The following is a 7500-nucleotide window of genomic DNA, read 5'->3' as shown; positions in this document are numbered from 1 at the left end:
CTCTCTCTCTCTCTCTCTCTCTCTCTCTCTCTCTCTCTCTCTCCTCTCTCTCTCTATCTATCTATCTATCTATCTATCTATCTATATATCTACTTGGTTGTCTTTCTATCTATCTATCTGCTGTGTAAGTGTTTAAAACGGCGCTAGATTTATTTCGTCCTGACACTAAATGCTTTTCCTTTTGATTTCTGTAGTGTTTTGCGATTATAGTGTCTTTGCTCTTTATATTCAGAGGTCAGGAGAAGGAAATGAGGCAAACAGGACTTACTTATACTTGTTTTCAGTGTCAGAATCTTTTGCTCACTATTATTTTCGTGGTGTTTTTTTTTTTTTTTTTTTTTTTTTTTTTTTTTTTTTTTTTTTTTTTTGTCCTATATGTATTTGTAGTAAGTTCCTATACTTTATTTTTGCTTTTTCATATTACGACGATTTATTGCCACAACAAAACTTTTAAGTATGTTGTGTCTCTTTTTCTTTTTTTTTTTTCTGCTGATTTTGTTTGTCTCGTCTTCTCGTCTCGACTTCGGCTATTCATCTTACACCTTCATACTATTAACTTCTCTGCTTTATCACCCTTCTTAGCGAGTTTCCACCCTTTTTGCTTTCCTTCCTTCCTTCCTTCCTTCCTTCCTTCCTTCCTTCCTTCCTCGCTTCTTTACTTGCTTCCTTCCTTCTTTCTTTCTTTCCTTCTTTCCTTCCTTCTTTTCTTCCTCCCTTCCTTGTATCCTTCCTTCCTTCCTTCCTTCCTTCCTTCCTTCCTTCCTTCCTTGCTTCCTTTCTACCTTTTTGTCTGCCTTCCTTCCTTGCTTGCTTTCCTCCCTACTTTCTTACCCCCTCTCTTCCTTTCTTTCTCTCTTCTTTCCTTGCTCTCCTCTCCTCGCATCCACCGTACGTACATAGTCTTCCAAACCTCCCACTTTTTTTTCTTCCTCTCATCCATCCCTGCCTCTCCACTTATCAATCATTCTTACACCACATCTTTATTCTTTCACTCACCCTCACTTCTTCAACCTTTTCCTCCCACCTCCGCTGACCTCCATCCATTCACTCCCATCTTCCATTTCCACCTCCCTCACTCACTCAGCTCACCTGCACCACCACCAACATCCATCTACCCATCCATCCATCCATCTCTGTTTCTCTCACCTTTCATTCCATTTCACTCCGGCATCCATTCCTTCAGCCAGACTCAACTCACCCTCTCATCCTCTTCGTCTCCACTCATCTCCATATCCTCATCCTCACCTCCCTTGCCACACCCTCACCTCACAAACTCTTACCCAAGGCGCCCCACCCTCACTCACCCTTCCCTCCGCCACCCTGCCCCGCCCACATCATCACTCTACACCCTCGCCCCTCCCCGCCCAGCACCCGCCGCCCTCCAATATACAAAGGGGAGAGGGGGAGAAGGACGGGGGAGGGGAGGGGAGACAGGTATCACCCTTGATCTATGGGGTGTTAAGACATATGAGTGGGGAGTGTGAGGTGCCCATTACCTGTCCTCTGCTTACCCCTACGCCTTCCCCTCCTCCTCCTCCTCCTGCTCCTCCTCCTCCTCCTCCTCCTCCTCCTCCTCCTCCTCCCTTCCTCTCTCACCTCAAGGTTTTCAGAAAAGAGAGATGTGAACTTAGTTTTGGATGCGATGCGAAGGAAAGCTGTTGAGTTTTTCAGTGAGTCTCTTTGGGTGAAGTTTAGCTGGGTGTGTTTGCCTGTGTGTTCGTAGACTGATGGTGTTTGTTGGGGGAGGAGGAAAGTAAGGGAGATGTAGAGAGAGAGAGAGAGAGAGACAGAGAGAAAGAGACGGGGGTGGGTGGAATGAGAGAGACAGGCAGATGGATAGACAGGCAGGCAGAAAGTAGACACGAACAGAGACAAATAGACAAACAGGAATGAGAATATAGATGAAGAATGGTGGAAGTCGATAAAAGTAAAGAAAAAAAAACTATATATATGAAGAAGAAAAGAAGAGAGAGAAGAAGAAGAGTGAGAAGAAAAGGAAGGAATAATAGAAAAAAGGAGAGAATAGTGAAGGATGAGGAAGACTATAAGTAGAAAAAATAATGGCACGGAGGAATGTAAAGAGGAGACATTAAAGTCACACATTATTCTTTCAGGGTTCTCGTCCAGACGTCGTATATATGGGTCCTGTCTGTTTAATGGATCTCTCTCTCTCTCTCTCTCTCTCTCTCTCTCTCTCTCTCTCTCTCTCTCTCTCTCTCTCTCTCTCTCTCTCTCTCTCTCTCTCTCTCTCTCTGGATGTGATAACGTTTAGCCAAGTTGTACTCGGTTTTCTTTGCTACTTTAATATATCTTGAAGGAAAACGATTAAATACAAGGTAAAAAAAAATCCTAACTTCCACATGACAGGCAAAGAAAGTAATGACTCTTTAAGGCATAATAATGAACACAAAAAAAGGAACTTAACATGCAGACTTTCCACACCAGTATCTAGCAGTGATGTGACAGAGATGGGAAGGTCATCGAAAGAAAAAAAAAAGAGTAATAGACAGAATATTAAGGAAGGGACAATTAAAGCTTTAATACGTAAACAAAAGCAAAAAAAAAGATGTATACTTGCCAGACCAGAATTTAACAATGATATCATAAATTCGGAATGGTTATCTAAAAGCAAAAATACGAAAAAGTGATGGAACATTGTTGGAGAGAGAAAGTACAAGCATAAGAATGGAAGAAGAGGTGTTGGAAGTGGTGTTATAGAAATTATGGAAAGGCTCGTAAAGGAGAGTTTATCAAAGGATGGAAAGAATAAGAGAGTGCGTTGGAGCAGAAGAGAAAGAGGAAAGGTGACTGGAGGGGAAAAATGAGAAATAATAGGAAAATCAAATAAAAAAAAGTGATTGCGAGAGACGATTAAAGGAGAAAGAGAGGGAATAAAAAAAACTGGTGCTGGAGGGATGATAAAGAATAAGAAAAAAAGGGAATGAGAGAGAAAAATGGAGAAAAGACTTAAGTAAGAGAAAGAAAAGATAAAAAAAGCTGCTTGAGAATCAAGGAAGGAAGGAGAATTACAGTAAACCAAGAGAAAGTACGAAATGTGGAAGAGAAAACGAAACATGAGGGGATGAGTGAAAGGGAAGGAGAGAGAATACAGGAGAGAAAGGAAAATAAAAAAAAAAAAAGTGCAAGTCAAAGAGAAGCAAATATATATAAGGCAAATAGTAGAAAAAAAAAGACATGAGTGAATGAGAAGTTAAATAAAAGAGGAGACATGAGTGAAAGAAAAAAGAGTACATGAAAAAATATAAAAAAAAAAGTATAGATAAAAAGGAGCATGGGAGAGAAGACTGAAGGAGAAAAAGAGCATGTAGGACTTGAAGAAATCGAGAGTTGAAGGAGTCAAGAACTTAAAAAAAAAAAAACGAAAGGAGTGAAGAAAGAGAACGTAGGATAAATAAAAAAAGAATCGAGACTTGCTGGAGTGAAAAAAAGAAAACAAAAGAAGTGAAGGAGAAAAGTATATAGTAAAAACAAAAAAAAAGAGAAGAGAAGTGTTAGAGAGAGAGAGAGAGAGAGAGAGAGAGAGAGAGAGAGAGAGAGAGAGAGAGAGAGAGAGAGAGAGAGAGAGAGAGAGAACGTACAAGTAGGAGTGAAGGAAAAAAAAAAGAAGAAAAAGAGAAAAGAAAAAGGTGTTAGAAGGAGAAAGTACATAAGAGCAAAAAAAAGAAAGAAAAGGGAAGAATTTTAGGAGAAAGAGTACGTAAGAGTATAAAAAAAAAAAAAAAAAAAGGAAAAGAGAGAAGAGAGAAGAGCGTGAGAGGGCCAGGCCGGTGCAGCAGATGTGACGAGTGAGGTGGGATGGGCGGGATGGTGAGAAAATGAAAGGCTAACTCACCGGCTCGTCTCGCCCGCGATACGTGCGCGCCCAAGTTATGCTAAAGAGGACGAGGAGGTGTGAAGAATTCCTGACTGACGGGCCGGTAGAAAGAGAGAGAGAGAGAGAGAGAGAGAGAGAGAGAGAGAGAGAGAGAGAGAGAGAGAGAGAGAGAGGTGGGGGGAGCAGGGAGTGAAGTGGAGGAAGAAGACATTATTGAGGCAGAGGAAAGGGAGCAATGGAACGGAGAAAAAAGTAAAACCGAAGAGAAGAAAAGTTAGAAACACAAGAAAACTGAAAGGAACAGAGAGAGAGAGAGAGAGAGAGAGAGAGAGAGAGAGAGAGGTGGTGTCGAATGTACGTTTCTTGGCTAAATTGTGAACATTAACGGCAATATATCAGTTGGGCGAGTACTGTGATGACCCCACGCTCCTCCTCCTCCTCCTCCTCCTCCTCCTCCTCCTCCTCCTCCTCCTCCTCCTCCTCCTGCAGGAATCACGCAATAATCCTCCTCGCCTCTCAATATCTCCCTTTAATCATCACTAACAATCACATTTCTCTTCCTCCCCCTCCTCCTCCTCCTCCTCCTCCTCCTCCTCCTCCTCCTCCTCCTCCTCCTCCTCCTCCTCCTCCTCTTCTTAGTCTTTTTCCTCGTATTTTTCTTTTAATGGTGCAATAATTAAACAATCTCATTAGACACTCCAAGAAGGTTTCCATACATTTATTTCTTATATATATTTTTACTTCTCCACTTCCTCCTATCCTTTGCTGTTCCTTTTCTCATCATTATCACCCTTCGTCATCCCCCTTTTCTCTTCCTCCTTACCTTCTCTTCCAGTTCCTCCACGCACCTCCACTTCTTATCCTTCCATTCCTATTCTCCTCATCATCACCCTCTTCATCCTCCCTTTCTTCTTCCTCCTTACCCTCTCCTCCCATCCCCCTCTCCTTTTCGCCTCCCCTCTCCCCTCTCCCCTCGCTCCCTCGTGCCAATATCTCTAAAAGGCGAAATTGCCGTATCTATAAAGTGCTCGAGTCTTCCATCCGTCACGGCCAGGCGGAGGTTAGGTGGAGATGGAGCCGTGATGGAGGGCCCGCGTGAGGGAGGAACACCACCCTTCCCTCCCTCCCTCCCTTCCTCTCTCCCTCTGTCTGCTGCTCATCTCCTCCTCCTCCTCCTCCTCCTCCTCCTCCTCCTCCTCCTCCTCCTCCTCCTCCTCCTCCTCCTCCTCCTCCTCCTCCTCCTAAAAGACTTTGAAACCGAAGGTGCCCTCCCTAGTTTGTTGCTCATCTTCTCCTCTTCCACCTCCTCCTCCTCCTCCTCCTCCTCCTCCTCCTCCTCCTCCTCCTCCTCCTCCTCCTCCTCCTTCTTCTCTGGTTCTTTATTTTCTGTCTTTTTTTTCTTTCTTTCTTCCTTCTTTCTTTCTTTCTTCTGTTATTTTTTTCTTTTCTTCTTTCATTTTCTTCTTTTCTTATTTCTTTTTCTTCTTCTTCTTCTTCTTCTTCTTCTTCTTCTTCTTCTTCTTCTTCTTCTTCTTCTTCTTCTTCTTCTTCTTCTTCTTCTTCTTCTTCTCCCTTCTCCTGTTGTCGTTTTCGTTGTTGTCGTTGCCTTTTATGTTTGAAAGATGCCAATAATTATGACGAAGGTGATGACAATGACTAGTATAATAATTCTAATCAGTAACATATATAATTATAATCGAAAGTGTATAGAAGATTGCATTTCTCAATTTGTTTATTGACTCGCTTTCTCTCCTTTTTCTGTGAACTCAACAAACTCCATTGGGCACTCAGGAGATGTATTAACCTTCCTACTCATTAATCGTATTCTGCTAAGCTTTTCCTGAACAGTGAGCCATCTTTCACTTTTTTTCTTTTCTTTTTTTCTCTCTGGTCAAATTTCCTCTTCCATTTAGAAAACATACCTCTTTTTTTTATTATTATTAGTGTAGTTCCCCAGTCCGTTCAATTTTTCTCTGCTTTTTATTTACTTTTCTACTTTTTTTCCTCTTTACTTCTCTACACTGTTCCTTTCTTGTATCTCTCTCTCTCTCTCTCTCTCTCTCTCTCTCTCTCTCTCTCTCTCTCTCTCTCTCTCTCTCTCTCTCTCTCTCTCTCTCTCTCTCTGAATTACTATTGGAAAAGGTCTAAGCTGGTATGAGAAATGCATTATAAAAAAAAAAAAAGCTGGTGATCTATTTTGACAACATAGAAAAATGTTAATTCTCAGGTAAAAAAGACTGACACACACACACACACACACACACACACACACACACACACACACACACACACACACACACACACACACACACACACACACACACACACACACACACACACACACACACACACACACACACACACACACACTTTTGCCTTTTCACCACTCAAGCTTATACCAGGTTTTAGAATTTTCTCGTTTTCTCAAGAGTACTTTTTCTGATTTCCCTTCCCCATCTTTCATTAGAAGGCCCCAACATCTTTCCACCCTGCTCAGCCCAATCAGTGAGTGAGGCAGACAGGTGAGAAGCAGGTCAGGTAGTCACTCCCACGGCCAAGAGATCATAACACTCAATTAACCATCCGAGTATCAGTTTCATTCAGTCAGTCAATATTTGCCTTGCACTTATATACTCATTTGTTCACTCATCATTTCATTTACTTCGCTCATCAACTCATGCGCGTGTGAAATTGAATCAGACTTGTATTCAGTACTTTAGATTTTGCTGTTAAGGCGCCGCCACACTATAGCACGTCTTCCGTCAGCTTTTTTCCGTCAACTCCGATTTCCGTCAACTTTTGCCTCTTTCCGTCGTCCTTTTCCGTCTGCATCGTCGGACGGAAGTGATCGTCTTAACAGAGAAAGGATGTTGTCAACTTTTGTTGTCAAATAAAAATCATTGTTTGTAATATATAAAGCTTCCTTATGAAAAAAAAAAAGAATTGGAATTAAATCGATTTCGAATAAAGAACATTTAAAATCGCTTAATTTCACAAGTCGTTACTTTTAACTTGTGGATATGTAACAGCAAACAATGCCACGCATGATTCAATAGATGTTTACACTTTTGGAAGGTCTCTGTTTCTCTAATCCAGCACGCTGGATACCATTTTAACTCGTGTGGTTCATCTACGATTTACAAAATTTGTAATAAGGTGCAGAAAAGCGACTGCTTGCCTGTGAGTCAGCGTAGCGGCACTCGTGGAGAATTGGGGTCCCGGGCTGGCTGGGCCAGCCGCCTACCTGTTTGAGTTGCCAGTAATGCATTTCTGTTGCAATGTTACTACGATGGACAAGAGAGGTTATTGCCACGCTGGGCGGAAGAGGCAGCAGCTGATGTAGCTATACAGAGAGAGAGAGAGAGAGAGAGAGAGAGAGAGAGAGAGAGAGAGAGAGCCCGGAGCCATGTTTGCTTACTGTTGACGAAACGGCTGTGCTTGTGTGGAGGGGCGCGCTCAAGAATATAAATTTTCAGAAAGTTGACGAAAATGTGCTAGCGTGACGACGCCTTTACTCATCTACAGTTCACTCACACACACTGATCACTCACTCACTCACTCACTCACTCACTCACTCACCCACTCACTCACTCACTCACTCACTCACTCACTCACTCACTCACTCACTTACTATACAGAGGTTAATGAAATACAATTCGGAATAC

The 7500-nt window shown here is 42.2% G+C and overlaps 1 protein-coding gene across 2 annotated transcripts in view; it reads left to right on the top strand.

The window, feature by feature from the left end:
• LOC135107289 (uncharacterized) overlaps positions 1–7500 on the top strand; it is a 322315-nt gene that overhangs the window by 294620 nt on the left and 20195 nt on the right. The gene's annotated exons all lie outside the window — the stretch shown is intronic.

This window comes from Scylla paramamosain, chromosome 15 (genome assembly GCF_035594125.1).
Source record: "Scylla paramamosain isolate STU-SP2022 chromosome 15, ASM3559412v1, whole genome shotgun sequence".
NCBI classification, from domain to species: domain Eukaryota; kingdom Metazoa; phylum Arthropoda; class Malacostraca; order Decapoda; family Portunidae; genus Scylla; species Scylla paramamosain.
This window is presented reverse-complemented; position numbering and strand designations above follow the sequence as displayed.